The sequence below is a fragment of the Podarcis gaigeae genome (assembly GCF_964106915.1).
Source record: "Podarcis gaigeae genome assembly, chromosome: 5".
NCBI classification, from domain to species: domain Eukaryota; kingdom Metazoa; phylum Chordata; class Lepidosauria; order Squamata; family Lacertidae; genus Podarcis; species Podarcis gaigeae.
The window spans coordinates 62292461-62307217 of record NC_139681.1 but is presented as its reverse complement, the minus strand read 5'-3'; the positions used below and the strand labels follow the sequence as shown (position 1 = coordinate 62307217).

The 14757-nt window shown below is 39.5% G+C and overlaps 1 long non-coding RNA gene across 1 annotated transcript; it reads right to left on the bottom strand.

Moving 5' to 3' along the window:
- Positions 1–1799: 1799 nt before the first annotated feature.
- On the bottom strand, positions 1800–14736 carry LOC310846018. The gene is made up of 3 exons (XR_014565085.1): positions 14331–14736; positions 11541–11630; positions 1800–3368 (listed from the first exon to the last, which is right to left on the bottom strand). It is a non-coding gene; the product is annotated as an uncharacterized lncRNA (long non-coding RNA).
- Positions 14737–14757: the final 21 nt, after the last annotated feature.

Below are 14757 nucleotides of genomic sequence, written 5' to 3'. Positions count from 1 at the left end.
TTTCCCATCTCACCTCACTGAATATCATTGTCATTTTAGGAAGGAGAAAAATAAGCCAGGGGTGCTGTTTTGTGTGTGAGATTGGGCTGATGCTGAGAGAAGACACAGAGTGACTTTACCATGGTTTAGGCAGGCGGTATCCCTGGAAACCTAATGGAGAATCAAGATGTATTGGAGTGTTAATGCTGTGAGCCCTTCCATCCTATGTTCAGGTTGTATATATGTATAAAATAAATCCATATATCCTGAAGACGTATCCTGAAGACATTACTATCTCCAGCGACTTTCATTTAAAGAAAACAGAACCCTGGGTAAGAGCTGGGAACTCTGGAGTCTCTCGCCATTTGAAGACAGGGGTGCATACAATAGAGCCATAACAAATTGTTTTAAGAGGTTTATACTTGAAGTGAGAGATTTCCCTTATAAATTGTCGGTGAAATGTATCTCTGCCAGTGAAATAGATACCATTGACTGAAAGTATTCATCCTACAGCAGCAAGGTGAGAAGATGGGGAAGCCCACTTGCACAGTAATTAATGTTGCTTTTACCTGATGGAGCAGCATGCCCATATTGTAGCACAGAAAGATTAATCTAGAGAGATTATTCCAAGAGAAACAGTTCACTGCAAATGGATTAACACATTCTTTAGAACCATCTTTCTACAGAAAAGGGAAAGAAGGGAAGAAGGGCTATTCCATTGGTTCTTCTCAAAGACTAGCTATCTTTGGCTCTTCCTTTACCATTGGCAAACAGCAGCCATTCCACAATAAAAACTGATGTTTGAGTTTGTTGCCCCCCCCCCCACTTGCCTGAGAGCTGAGTGTCTTGGTTTTTATTTATCTGTAAGCTATTCTGGGGGACGCGGGTGGCGCTGTGGGTTAAACCACAGAGCCTAGGACTTGCCGATCAGAAGGTTGGTGGTTCGAATCCCCATGATGGGGTGAGCTCCTGTTGCTCGGTCCCTGCTCCTGCCAACCTAGCAGTTCGAAAGCATGTCAAAGTGCAAGCAGATAAATAGGTACCGCTCCGGTGGGAAGGTAAACGGCATTTCTATGTGCTGCTCTGGTTCAACAGAAGCGGCTTAGTCATGCTGGCTACATGACCCGGAAGCTGTACGCCAGCTCCCTCGGCCAATAAAGCGAGATCAGCACCACAACCCCAGAGTCGGCCACGACTGGACCTAACGGTCAGGGGTCCCTTTACCTTTAAGCTATTCTGGGATCAATTTCAACTGACAGCAGAGTAAAAATGCCTCAAATAAATGCCCCAACTAGCAGAACATCTGCTGATACTGGCATGTATCTTGTGAAATTTTAGCCATGTCCTACTGGCTTCTGGCCAGGTTTGGGGGTGGTAGTGGAATGAAAGTATGAATTTAGTTTCACTGAGATCTGTAGCAGGACCAGTGAATGAACTGAGTTAGGCTGTAGCATCACTCTGTTTACCCTTCTCACTTCCCCCAGTACATTCATTCCCAACCTTGATATACTCCCTTTTGCCCTCTACACTGGTATACCTTGTGCTGGCTTAATTTAAACTAGTAACTGGCATAAGTAGATACACTGAGGTGAATAATTTATACTGGTTTAAAGCCAGTTTGACTTGTGGGTGGGGTGAGAGTGATAGACCAGCTGGGAGAGGTTAGGATGTGATATACCTAGGGTTTGGGATCGCACCCTCACAATGTTGCCCTCCTCTGCAGCTTTTGTTATCTAAATACATTCATTTACAGTAATTTTCTTGCAGTTTGACAAACCAAAGGGCAACTACCTGGTATAATAAGTAGCAACAAACTTGTGTGTGTGCACAATTTACAATAATATTTTTTATTTCCAGTGTGCTTTGGGGTAGGGCGAAATCACACATTCAAGACTGCAATCCTAGGCACACTTACTTGAGAGTACGTTCCACTGAACTGAGACTTGCTTTCTTAAAAACACTAACAGATTTCTCAAAAGTGAAACAGTCTGACCCTTTGCCACTATACCTGGACTAAGATCCTATGCACACTCAGCAGGACAACAACACAATAACAGCAGAAACAAAAAGCAAACATACCTGTACCACAACAGGCACTTCACAACATCCCAATAACAATGCTATAATACCCCCCCACACACACATTAGCCATGACAGCAATAGTCAACTACTCAGAAAGAGAATGCTGTGACCCCCAACTCACTGCTGTGTGTAGGTACATCAATCTAAGTAAATTCATCCTGAATGTGATCCCCCTAAGCCCTCCTGAAATTGATCAGTGAGGGCTGCCTCATTCTACTCTAGGTGCTGGGCAGTACTTGACACAGTCAAGCACAAACTCCATTCCCTGGCATAAAGGGCAGATCCACCAACTGGGTGTTTTCTGAAGTGGCTCTTCAAATGCCCATTTATATTCCACAAGGAAGGTGGCATAATCATTAAGGAAGCAGGCAAGGCTCCAACACATATGGCAGGCAAAACAGGTTTCCATTTGGTCTGCCAGAAAATCCATCAGCTGGAAGGCAATTGGACCAAAAAGCTAAGAAACATTAATTGGGTTCTCAACAATTTTGTCTGGGAGGCTAATGAGACACTTTCCCCTAGGAGGTATTTGGGTTGGACTGGAGGTGGCAGCAGTATGGGCTGCCTGGAGCTGGCCTTGCAGGGCTGTATTCTCCACCATCGGTTGTGCAATTTATGCTTGCAGCACACCTAATTCTCTGCTGCCAGGGGGCTTCCTTCACACACAATTGTTTTACAGAGTTTCTGACTCAAGGTAAGAGTTTAGGTTTGGGCAGGGTGGGGCTAGACTTCAGGATTTAACAGCTCCCTGGACAGTTCTATGCAGGGTTCTGGCTGGAGACTCCACTAGAGCAGAACTTAAATGTTTCAGTATCAGTCAACCTCAGACTGAACCTTAAATAAGAGCTGCAGCTTTGAGTAGTTAGCTCTGCCTTCTGTGAAAGAAACCTCCTAATTTAAAGGAGTCCAGCAATCGCATCCCATAATTCTTCTTGTGTCTTCTTAATTTCTGCAACTTCTCCCTTAACCCTTTCTTGCTCCTTATTTCCTTTACTTCCTGTTTTATTCGTTTCATTTCTTCTTCCAGGTTTTGTGTTCTTTTTGTTATTTCCTTCATCTGTCCCTTCAATTCATTAACTGTCATGTCATATTTTTTATCCATCGATTCTAATCTGGTCTCCAAATTCTTCTCACGTTGTTTAATATTTTTTTTAAATTTCTGTAAACATTTTAAAAATGTCTCCCTTAAATTCAATATCTTGTTTTGACCCCAAATTTGTTTGGGACACCAAATTTTTTCAAAGTAAACCACTAAAAAAGGAAAGGAGCTTTTTCTGCCTCTTGTTTAGCTAATCCATTGTAGTATCCTAATGGGATAAACAAATAATAATGATAGTATTAAAAACAAGAGCAACAAAAAAATACAATCAGGGAGACAAAATCTAAAAACCACAATAAGGGACAGAAGGAAATATAATAAATAAATAAATAAATAAATTTCTTCCACCACTTGTCTGGCCAATCCAATCCTTTAATCAAAGTTCCAACAAAACCATATACACCAAATTTTAATCCATTATTCCTAAAAACAAATTCAGAAAAAAGTAAAAAGAAAACAGGAGAGAAAAAGGGGGAAAAGAAGAAAAAAGAGAAAAAAGGGAGGGAGAGAAATATATATATATATATATATATATATATGCAGGTTTTGGTGTCCTCGGGTGTCTTCCCGTGTAAAAGTTGGGGTGTCTAGGCGACGTTTCGACGAGGTCTCACTCGTCATCTTCAGGCTGGTGCTTTCGGCTTCTTGTTACTGGAACAGAGCGGGATCTCAATGTTTGAGTTCCTATAAATACTGTAGAGGGGGTGTGGTGTCTAGCCTCCAATGTTCTGGGCAGAGAGGAAGTTCCCAGGCTAGTGTGCCTTTTCTTCTTTTGTTCCTTAATTACTTGAGAGATACCTTGAGTGATTTCTTGAGTGATATCCTGAGTACCACTTAGGTGGGTCATTAGGTGTGGATTAGTTGCTAAAGTCTTTGTGTCTTGACCTCTTGAACTTTGTGAAGAGTTTTCCTGAGAAGAAAATATATATAAATATATATATGCTTTCGTAGATTTTCACGGGTACAGGAATGCAGGTTTTGGTGTCCTCGGGTGTCTTCCCGTGTAAAAGTTGGGGTGTCTAGGCGACGTTTCGACGAGGTCTCACTCGTCATCTTCAGGCTGGTGCTTTCGGCTTCTTGTTACTGGAACAGAGCGGGATCTCAATGTTTGAGTTCCTATAAATACTGTAGAGGGGGTGTGGTGTCTAGCCTCCAATGTTCTGGGCAGAGAGGAACTCAGGATATCACTCAAGAAATCACTCAAGGTATCTCTCAAGTAATTAAGGAACAAAAGAAGAAAAGGCACACTAGCCTGGGAACTTCCTCTCTGCCCAGAACATTGGAGGCTAGACACCACACCCCCTCTACAGTATTTATAGGAACTCAAACATTGAGATCCCGCTCTGTTCCAGTAACAAGAAGCCGAAAGCACCAGCCTGAAGATGACGAGTGAGACCTCGTCGAAACGTCGCCTAGACACCCCAACTTTTACACGGGAAGACACCCGAGGACACCAAAACCTGCATATATATATATATATATACACACCAAAGCAGCAGAGCCATAAATCTCCCAAAGTAAAAACAAAGCTAATCTTTCCCAGGGAACACAGTCCGGCACCATAAAATAAAAAATAAAAGTCCTTCTACTCCAACATGAATTGAATGAATTGAGGTAAAGAGAATCAAATTTGAGATTGAGATCTGTGCCTGAAGTACAAGGGGAGAATATTCTGGAGAGGCTAACATTGGAGATTGCACAATGGTTAAGTATGGAAGTGGGAGATATCAGAAATACAATTCAGAATGCTTTTAGCAAAGAAATTTCCAGGAGATTGTTTGATTATATTTAATTTCCAGGAGATTGTTTGATTATATTTAAAGATAGAGAAATGAAGAATTTGATTTTACAGAAAAACAGAGAAAAAAGGCTGAGCTTTTATAATCATTTTTAAAGACGTCCCACTTTGTTTATTGAAAAAACGTGACCATTACAAACCATTGAGACAGGCATTACAGAAAAAATGGAATTGACTTTATGTGGGAATTTCCAGAAGGTATCTCCTTTCACTATAAAGGGGAAAAGTTTAAGTTTACAAGAGCTGATGAAGCACATACATTTTTTAGAAGATACAAAGAGTTGGGAAAAGGGGAGGAAGCAATTGTGGCAGGAGCAGCAGGACCGGAAGGATTGGAAGAAGAAGAAATAGATAGTAAAGAAGAAGAAGAAGAGGAAAAAAGGCAAGTTTAAGACTTTTACATTCTTATTGGTAAAGAGAACACAAAATGGCACTGAAATTATGGACATGGAATGTTAATGGAATGAATGATAAAAAGAAAAGACGTAAAATTGGACATTTCCTTAAAAAAAGGAATTTGGACATTATTTGTTTACAAGAAACTCATGTGGCGAGAAAACATAGAAGAGTATTGATTAATAAAAAATTGGGAAATGAATTAGTTTCATTAGACAGAAGCAGGAAATGAGGAGTGGTTTTGTATATAAAAAATAAATTTGAGGCTCGGCAAATATTTAAAGATGAAGAAGGTAGGATAATTGTGGTACAAGTCACATGGCAAGGTGAAAAATTGATAATAGTCGGATGGTATGCACCAAATGGAAGTAAAACTGAATTTTATAAAGATTTAGAAGAAAAATTATTTGATTTTGTGGATCAGGAAATCATAACAATGGGTGACATGAATGGAGTGGTTTCGATAGAAATGGATAGGTTGAGATCAAGAGGAAAATCGAAAGAAGGGAAACTACCTAAGACTTTTTTTTTTAAATGATTGAGAACTGTAATTTGATAGATGTTTGGAGATTAAAACACCCATTAGAAAAACAATTTACTTATTTCTCAGAACCAAATCAATCAATGTCAAGAATAGACTATATTTGGATATCCAGTGAGTTAACAGCAAGAGTGACAAAAACAGAAATACAACCAAAAATACTTTTGGATCATAATGCAATAAAATGTGAAATAACAGAAATGGAGGAAAAAACTTTTCGATGGAGACTAAATGAGAACTTATTGGATGATCAAAAAATAAATGAGAAAGCACAGAAGACTCTGATGGATTATTTTGTGAATAATAGTAATAAAGGAACAAAAACAAGTATGGTATGGGATGCTAGCAAAGCAGTAATGAGAGGCTTCTTTATACAGCAAAACAGTATTAGAAATATATTCAGAGAAAAAGGCAAGAAAGAAATACTAAAACAAATAATGGAAAATGAGAAAAAAATAGTTAAAAACCCAAATAATGTGAAAATAAATCAGAATATTCAAATCTTGCAAAGTCAATTTGCAATTATAATAAACTGAGAAGTAGAATGGAATATTAAAAGAATGAGACAAAATAACTTTGAGTATGCTAACAAATCTGGAAAGTGGCTGGCATGGCAGATCAAAAAGAGAAAGGAACAGAATACAATTAATAAGATTGTAGTGGAAGGAAAGGAAGTAGATAACCTGAAAGAAATTAGAAAAGGATTCGTAAATTTCTATAGACATTTATATAAAAGAGCTGGAGAGAATGATGTAAAGATTTCTTGCGACAGAAAGGGGTGCAAAAAATTCCGACAGAAAGAAAGACAGACTAAATGACCTAATTGAAACAGAATAAATTAAAGCTGCTATAAAAGAACTAAAAAGTGGAAAGGCACCGGGACTGGATGGATTCACAGCAAAATATTATAAAGAAATGAAATATGGCCTACTTGTACCGTTGAAAGAAGTGATGAACAATATATTAAGAAAAGGAGAATTACCAGAAACATGGAAGAAGCATATATTACATTAATACCAAAACAAGATTCGGATTTAACACAAGTAAAGAACTATAGGCCGATTTCGCTATTAAATAATGATTACAAACTATTTGCAAGCATACTGGCAAATAGATTGAAAAAGATACTGAATGAGATAATTCATAAGGACCAAGCAGGCTTTTTACCTGGCAGACAGATGAAAGACAGCATAAGAAATATAGTTAATATAATTGAATATCTGACCGCCAGAAATGAAAAGCAAGCGGTGTTAATTTTTGTGGATGCGGAAAAGGCCTTTGATAATATATCTTGGGAGTTCATGTTAAAGAATTTGGAATTAATGGACACTGGACAATTCTTCTTACAAGAATTAAAAGCTATATATTCAGAACAGAGAGCAAAACTGATTGTAAATGATATAGTAACAGAAAGTATCGATGTTACAAAAGGTACAAGACAAGGGTGTCCATTATCACCATTATTATTCATATCGGTACTGGAAGTCTTTCTACGGACAATAAGGATAAATGAAACAATAAAAGGAATTTCAGTTGTTCGGAATGTGTATAAAGTGAAAGCCTTTGCCGATGACTTGGTACTAAAAATAGAAGATCCAGTTACAAGTGTTAAAGGAATATTAGAGGAGATAGAACAGTTTGGGCAAGTGGCAGGTTTTAAATTGAACAAAAAGAAAACCAAAATGATAGTTAAAAATATGAAACAGGACTTGGTGGAAGTACTGCAACAACAAATTGGCATAGAAGCAGTAAAAAAGTTAGATATTTAGTTATTTGGTTAACGCCTAAAAATATTGATCTTTTTCAAAATAATTATACACTGGTGTGGAATGGAATTAAAAGAGACTTGGAAATATGGGGAAGGATGAAATTGCCATTTTGAGGAAGGATTTCTTTTATCAAAATGAATGTGCTACCAAAGATGTTATTTTTGTTTCAGTCAATTCCAATAATCAAGGGGGCAACAATTTTTAAAGGGTGGCAAAAAGCAATTTCAAGATATATCTGGCAGGGAAAGAAGCCGAGAATACAATATAAGTTGTTAACAGATGTTAAAGAAACAGAAGGCTTCGCCCTGCCAGATTTGAAATTGTATTATGAAGCATCTTGTCTCTGTTGGTTAAAGGAATGCATGTTATTAGAAAATACAGAATTGTTAGATCTGGAAGGTTATGATAATAGATTTGGTTGGCACGCATATTTATGGTATAACAAAACAAAAGTCCATAAAGGATTTGGAAACCACATATTTCGAAGATCTCTAATAGAAATATGGGATAGGTATCAAAACCTACTGGAATGTAAAACGCCGCATTGGTTATCTCTATTAGAAGCAATGAGTGTGAAAAGGATCAATATGGGTGGGAATTGGATAACTTATGGGGAATTAATACAAAAAGATGGGAGTAAGTGGAAGATGAAGCCATATGAAGAAGTTAAAGAATATGTGAATGATTGGCTCCACTACCGCCAGGTCAATGAAATGTTTAAACAGGATTTTAAAGAAAAAGGATTTGATGATAATAAATCAAAGTTTGAAGTAGAGATATTAAGTAATAAATAGAAAAATTTTGTCCAAAATGTATAAAATTGCTGCTTGAATGGCATTTGAAGGATGAGGAGGTTTGTTGTTTTGTTGCTTAGTCGTTTAGTCGTGTCCGACTCTTCGTGACCCCATGGACCAGAGCACGCCAGGCACTTCTGTCTTCCACTGCCTCCCGCAGTTTATGAGGAGGTAAAGTCGGTAATGATTCATCGGGCCAAAGATATTGGGTATAATATACAGTTGAATGATTGGGAAAAACTATGGAATGAAGGTTTAAATGTGATGAAAATGATGTATAGATGGTATATTACACCTGTTAAATTAGCTAAAATTTATAAAGTTAGCAATAAATGTTGGAAATGCAAAGAAAAAGAGGGATCATTTTATCATATGTGGTGGGAATGTAAAAAGGTGAAAAACTGGGAGATGATATATAATGAGATGAAAAAAATGTTGAAATATACATTTATTAAGAAACCAGAAGCATTTTTACTTGGCATTGTAGGGGATGACATAAACAGAAAGGATTGTAAGTTGTTTTTATATGCAGTGACGGCAGCAAGAATATTATTGGCACAAAAATGGAAGCAAGAAGAATTACCGATAAAAGAAGAATGGAGGATGAAATTGATGGATTATGCAGAATTGGATAAACCAACCAGAAGAATTCGAAACCTGCGGGACCAGAGATTCACAGAAGACTGGTGTAAATTTACAGACTATTTGAAAAGTAATTGTGATGACCAGATTACGTTTGTAGGTTTGCAAGAAGTTTTGTGAGGTAAATTATTTGAATAACTGCAAAAATGGTTAAACAGGTGGATTGTGAGTTAAGATAATTAAAGGCAATAGGAATTTAAGAAATGCAGAAAAAATGATAAAAATGGTGGATCATCAGAGGTGCTGATGGAAGTCCAAAAAGATTTTATAAGATGTGAAGTTCTGTGGATTGTATAATAATTCTCAGTGGTTTGCAACACATAAAAACATCAACTAAAAGAACCCAGAATAAGACTTCCTGTTTGCAGCAAACCCGGAGCTCTGGCACCCAGGAGGGGTCCCAGACAGAGATTAATGGGGGGGTATGGGGCATGTCTCCTCTAACCTGTAGAGGGTATTGAAAGGGCAAGACCCACGGTCATCCGTTAGTGCCTTTTCTTTGTTTGTGAGCGGGGATGGAAATCCCTGTCTCCCAGACAAAAAGGTAAGGGCACTGGGCTCAATGGCTCCATCCAAGGACAGCCCAAGCAAGCTAGTGATGAAAGCTGTGGAACACCTTTGAATTTGGACAAGAGGCACCTTGCTGAAAAGATCCTGATTTATGCTGGAGGAGAAAATTATCTGTTTGGAAAGGTTTGGAAAGAGTGAAAGACGCTAATTTTTGCTTTGCTTGAACGGTGGAAGGAGTGGAGGGGAGGCAATATTTTAAGTCATTTTTTTTTAATCTAAAGCAATGGAATGCAAAGTTTTCAGGACAAGTGGACTTTAAAGATACCTTTTCACAATTAATTTATTTTATAACTAAGGACTTTGCCTGAAAGAAGATGGAGAGTAACAACCTTGAGGGACTTTTGAGAGATTTTGACCACCCCTTGGAACTTTATATTGTGAAATGAAAATAGTAAAGAAGAAAAGATGGGTAACAACTGGATTGACTGTTTGTTAGGCACTGAGAAGAGAATAAACTGCGGAGTTGGATGTAATGGAACTAAGGATCGGCAGGGTGGACTGCAGGAAGATTAGTTTAGTGGGGAAGATGGAGAGGAGATCTGGATTTTGTTGCGATTACATCAGCCCCCCCCCCCCAAGCTGGAAAAAAGAACAGTGAAAGGGACAGGATGGACCGCAGTGTAGACCAACTTGACAGCTTCTGAGACTTTCAGACAGAAGAGAGATGGCTTGTGATTGTTTATTAATGAGATGGTTGTATGTAAAATTGAGGATTAAATTTGGTGAAATGTGAAGGATGGGTGATGCTGGGAGATCGACAGTGTTAATGGGGGAGAATGTTTATTATATATTGAGGGGTTTCATTTTCAGCCTTTGCATGCCACACCCGTGCAGCTGAGTTGATTACTGGGGACAGATGTCAGGCAGCAATGTTCAGGGCCATGTTAAGGAGGAATGTGTATATGTTGTCTGGGAGGAAGCAATATCTGTTTTTCTCAGACAAAGTGTTACTCAAGAGGTATCAGAAGGAAATGTTTGAAAATTGATGAATGACTATTATAGATAGATGGAAGATTTACTCTACTCAACTATTTTGAGGACAGGCTATGACAATGTATAAAAGCCATAGCAGAAATTGGTAATTGAACAGGTGATGTGTAGGGAGAAGGGATGAATGCATTTTGAAATAATAGTTATTTTGTTGAGAGCAGCAAACGAGGGTGGAAAATAGAGGGGACATTTTGGGGGGGTTAGTTTTTAAATTTGTATTGAATTTATATTAATTTGGTGACAATTTGTTTAAAATTAAGGAAAATAAACAATTGGCAAAAAATCCCAAAAACAATCCAGAATAAAACATAACTGAAGAAAGTCAAATATAATGATTACAGTCAAAATAAAACACTACAAAGGAGGCCCATTACGGACTGCACACTTAAACGTGTTAGCCACCTAGAGTGGCTGGGGAAACCCCACCAGATGGGCAGGGTATAAATATTTATTATTATTATTATTATTATTATTATTAACGTGGCAAACTTGACCAAAAATATCTGAAACATTTCAAAAGATAACATTACTAAAGCAAGTTCAAATATGAAATGAACATTCAAACAGGCATAATTAACAAGAGAATAAACTATTATCATAAGCATATAGTATTGCTGGTGCTTCTGTTGCTGCCAGTACTGCTAATGGTTGTCCAGGGTGGGCAATGGCTGTGAAAACTGAGGCTCTATGATCTGGGCCTGTAGAAAAATACAGCCAAGATGACCTCCTCAGACTGGAAGTTACTCAGTGGGCTCGTTTTGCATATATGCTTCTGCCTTAATATGAACATCTAGGGTTGGCCCTGAGGGAAATTCCATCTCCTCCAAATCCCCCGTTTTATATTCCAACGACAAGGAAACCAAGCCAGCGCATGACATACCATATCTGACATCCTTACAGGTTCAGGCTATTCATCCTTGATTATATGTTCCTCCTTTCTGTCCTGCCAAGGGTAGGGTTCTTTCTGGATCTGGAGCCAATAAGCACACCAGTGGATAAAGAATAAGTAATGATTTATTTGCATAAGGTTAACAAGTAGCAGCAGGCATACAAAACACAAATTATAGCATACCGGACAGAAGTCACACACAATCTTCCCTTCAGCTGCCCAGAGCTCCAGGTAAAGCAGCAAGAGAGACCCTGGCCGACAGTCTCACAGCATCTGGTACCTCTATCTATGAAGAAGCTCCCTGAGTCCCTTCAGCCTACAGCTTTTATAGCCAACTTTGATTTGATTGATTGCACCTGGTTAGCAGGCATCACTCATGATCAGCCTGGGACACTGGGTGTGACTAATGTGGAGTTGCTGAGAGTCTCCAACCCAATTCACTACAACTGGGTATCCTCCCTACTAGCCAATCAGCACTTAAGAACACAGGGGACCCAGGAAACTCCTAACACAGGTGTGTGAAAAACAAATTATACTGTCATGAATCGGCAAATCTTAAACCAGGGATGTAAAAGGGAAAGACATATCATCTAACTCCTCAAAATTACAGTGGTCTTCCGCGTTTCTCCTAGACTTTCATTCCCTATATATGTTGGGGGTTTTTTGCCTCAGCTCATCAGAGAACTCCCTGTAGGCCTATACAGTCACATAGGCTTCGTTAGATGTTTCCAATTTTCCCTTCCATTAGAATACTTATTGAATGTGCCTTCAAAATTTGTCATCCCTCTGAAACACCTTCAGAATTTATAGTCATTGCTCCTATCCAACATTTCTGACATCAATTTTTGATATTGAGCTTTTTGATACTGATTTTCTGAGAGTCTAGTGTATATATCTTGACTATGCTCAGTTTTTACATCCCTTGCTATCATATATTCCAATATGATATGCTCACATTTCCCCAAGGTACTCACCATTTTCTCTTCATAACCAGGACAGGCAAGGATCAAATGGAGCAGCAGGATACAGTGGCGTAGCGTGGGTTGTCAGCACCCGGGGCAAGGCAAGTAATTTTTGCCCCCTAACCCGTGGATTTGCGCCCAGATGTTGCGGCCGCCCCCCCCTGCACCCCCCACGCTACGCCACTGGCAGGATAGGGCTGTTACTCTGTCAGACAAGCTGAATATACTAAGCAACACAGGTTAGAGCACAAGTTATATGTAGCCAGTGAAACTTCTAAGTCCACCAAGTACTGTAATGGGTCAGAAGCAGTTGTGTGCAGACCTGATATATCATCTCAGGAGGTATATTGCCTTCCTAGAATATGTATTCAAGATATGATTGTTACCGGAAAAATCCAAGGGCTCCCTTGGACAAAAAGTAAAGACACCAACCAGAGTAAATTGGAGCAAATCAGCATCCTGTAGGCTTGGCCTTTATTGAACTGTTGCAACAGGGTGCTCCCCTCACTTGCAGGAGAGAGAAGACACAGAAAAATGGTGTGCAAGGCCTTATAAAAACTTTTGAAATTCCCACCCTGTAGATCAAGACCACCCCCAGAAACATCATACATACATCACAGAAAGGAGGGGTTGAGGGAGGGGTGGTGATGGTAACCTGAGTGTCCTGTCACCTGGCTGGTTCCCTTCTCCCCCTCCACATGAGTCATTTTCAGAAGACAAAAGGTAGTCGCAGTTTCCTGCCCCCTGAGGGGGAATCCAATCACTGTTCTTTTGTTATAGTCTGTGTTGAATCAACTCGTGTATGCAGTGTTGATGGTCTTCTGTCTGAGACCATCAGGGTTGGCATAGCAACTGGGCAGGGCTCCTGTGTATGTACTGGTATGGTCAAGGATTATGGCTGCCCTGTATCAAACCTTCCCCATTTTGTAGTCCTTCCTTCATGGAGTAAAATAAAAGTGGAACAGTGCAAATCCAATGTATGGTTGATTTTCTATGAATTTATAAAGAAGCGTAGTGTATGTAGTGTGTGTGAAGTTTGTACAAACTGAATAATTGGGGGGGGGGGTTCCTGCTACATGATAGAGAGGTTGATTAAACTCATAAAACCCACTGACAGAAATCTATTGCCAATCCATTTGTGAGCCAATGCTGCAATCAGAAGAAATCTTGAACAGATCTCCAAGGTTCTGGGTAGGAAGCTAAAGGATGTGGGGGCACAAGTTGTGTTTTATCACTGCTTCTTGAGGAAGACTGCCAAAGAACTTTTAAGGGAGGTCTGGGTACACCACCCGCATTCCCAGCCAGTTACTTTTCTCCACTCAATGAGCAGTAAGATGGATATTGAGGGGAGATAAACAGCTGGCTGGCTGGCAATTTTGGAAATGTACAGTCCTCCTATTGAATCTATTTATTATATTAATATGCCACCCTTCAAAATTGATTCCAGGGCAGTTCCTAACACTTTAAAATCTTCTGCCTTCACATAGCGTTCCGTTCATCTATGGCAATCTGTTCTACTGTATCTATGGGAATATTCTGCAGATGGGTGATGACAATGGTAGACTGGATTGTGCCCAAAAGTGATTATTCTAAATTTAAAAACAATAATCCGAGCTGACAGTTGGCCTGATTTTTTAACCTTTATTCCCCCTCCTCCCATTTTTCTGCTTTGCGCAACAAATTGAATAATTTAAGGTTTTGGGGAGATTCGAAGCTTGCCACGATTTTGTGGGATTTTGTTTGGTTCTAATAAAGGTGTTGCCCAACAAGGCTTTTCAGTTATTTGCGAGTAAATCCCCTTAAACTCAGCGGAACTTACTTCTGAGTGAACGTGCACCGGGTCCTGTTGAAGGGCTGCAATTTTTTGTGTTTTTACTTGGCGAGTATAGTACTGTATTCATTAACTGTGCAAGTGGCGAGGTTGTTTTGGGTTACAGTATTTAGAGAAGGCCAATCTGGTTATTCCGGCAGTGCTTTTCCTTACTAAAATAACGAGCCCGCCCAGGGAGGCCGCGTCTGCCTACGAGTTTCGCGGCAGCGACGGGCCAACTACACTCTGTGGGCGCTCAGAGACTTCCCTCGCCGTCCTTCGCGCGTCCCAATCTGGGCGCCGAGATTCAAAACAGGTTGTGCGTTCGCTGAGGAAGCTCCGCCAAGCCCTGGCGTAATGAGCGTGCAGGGCCGCTGAGCGTTGTTTTGATAATGGTGAGAGGATGACGTCCCCGATCGCCGCGTCTCTCTTGGGG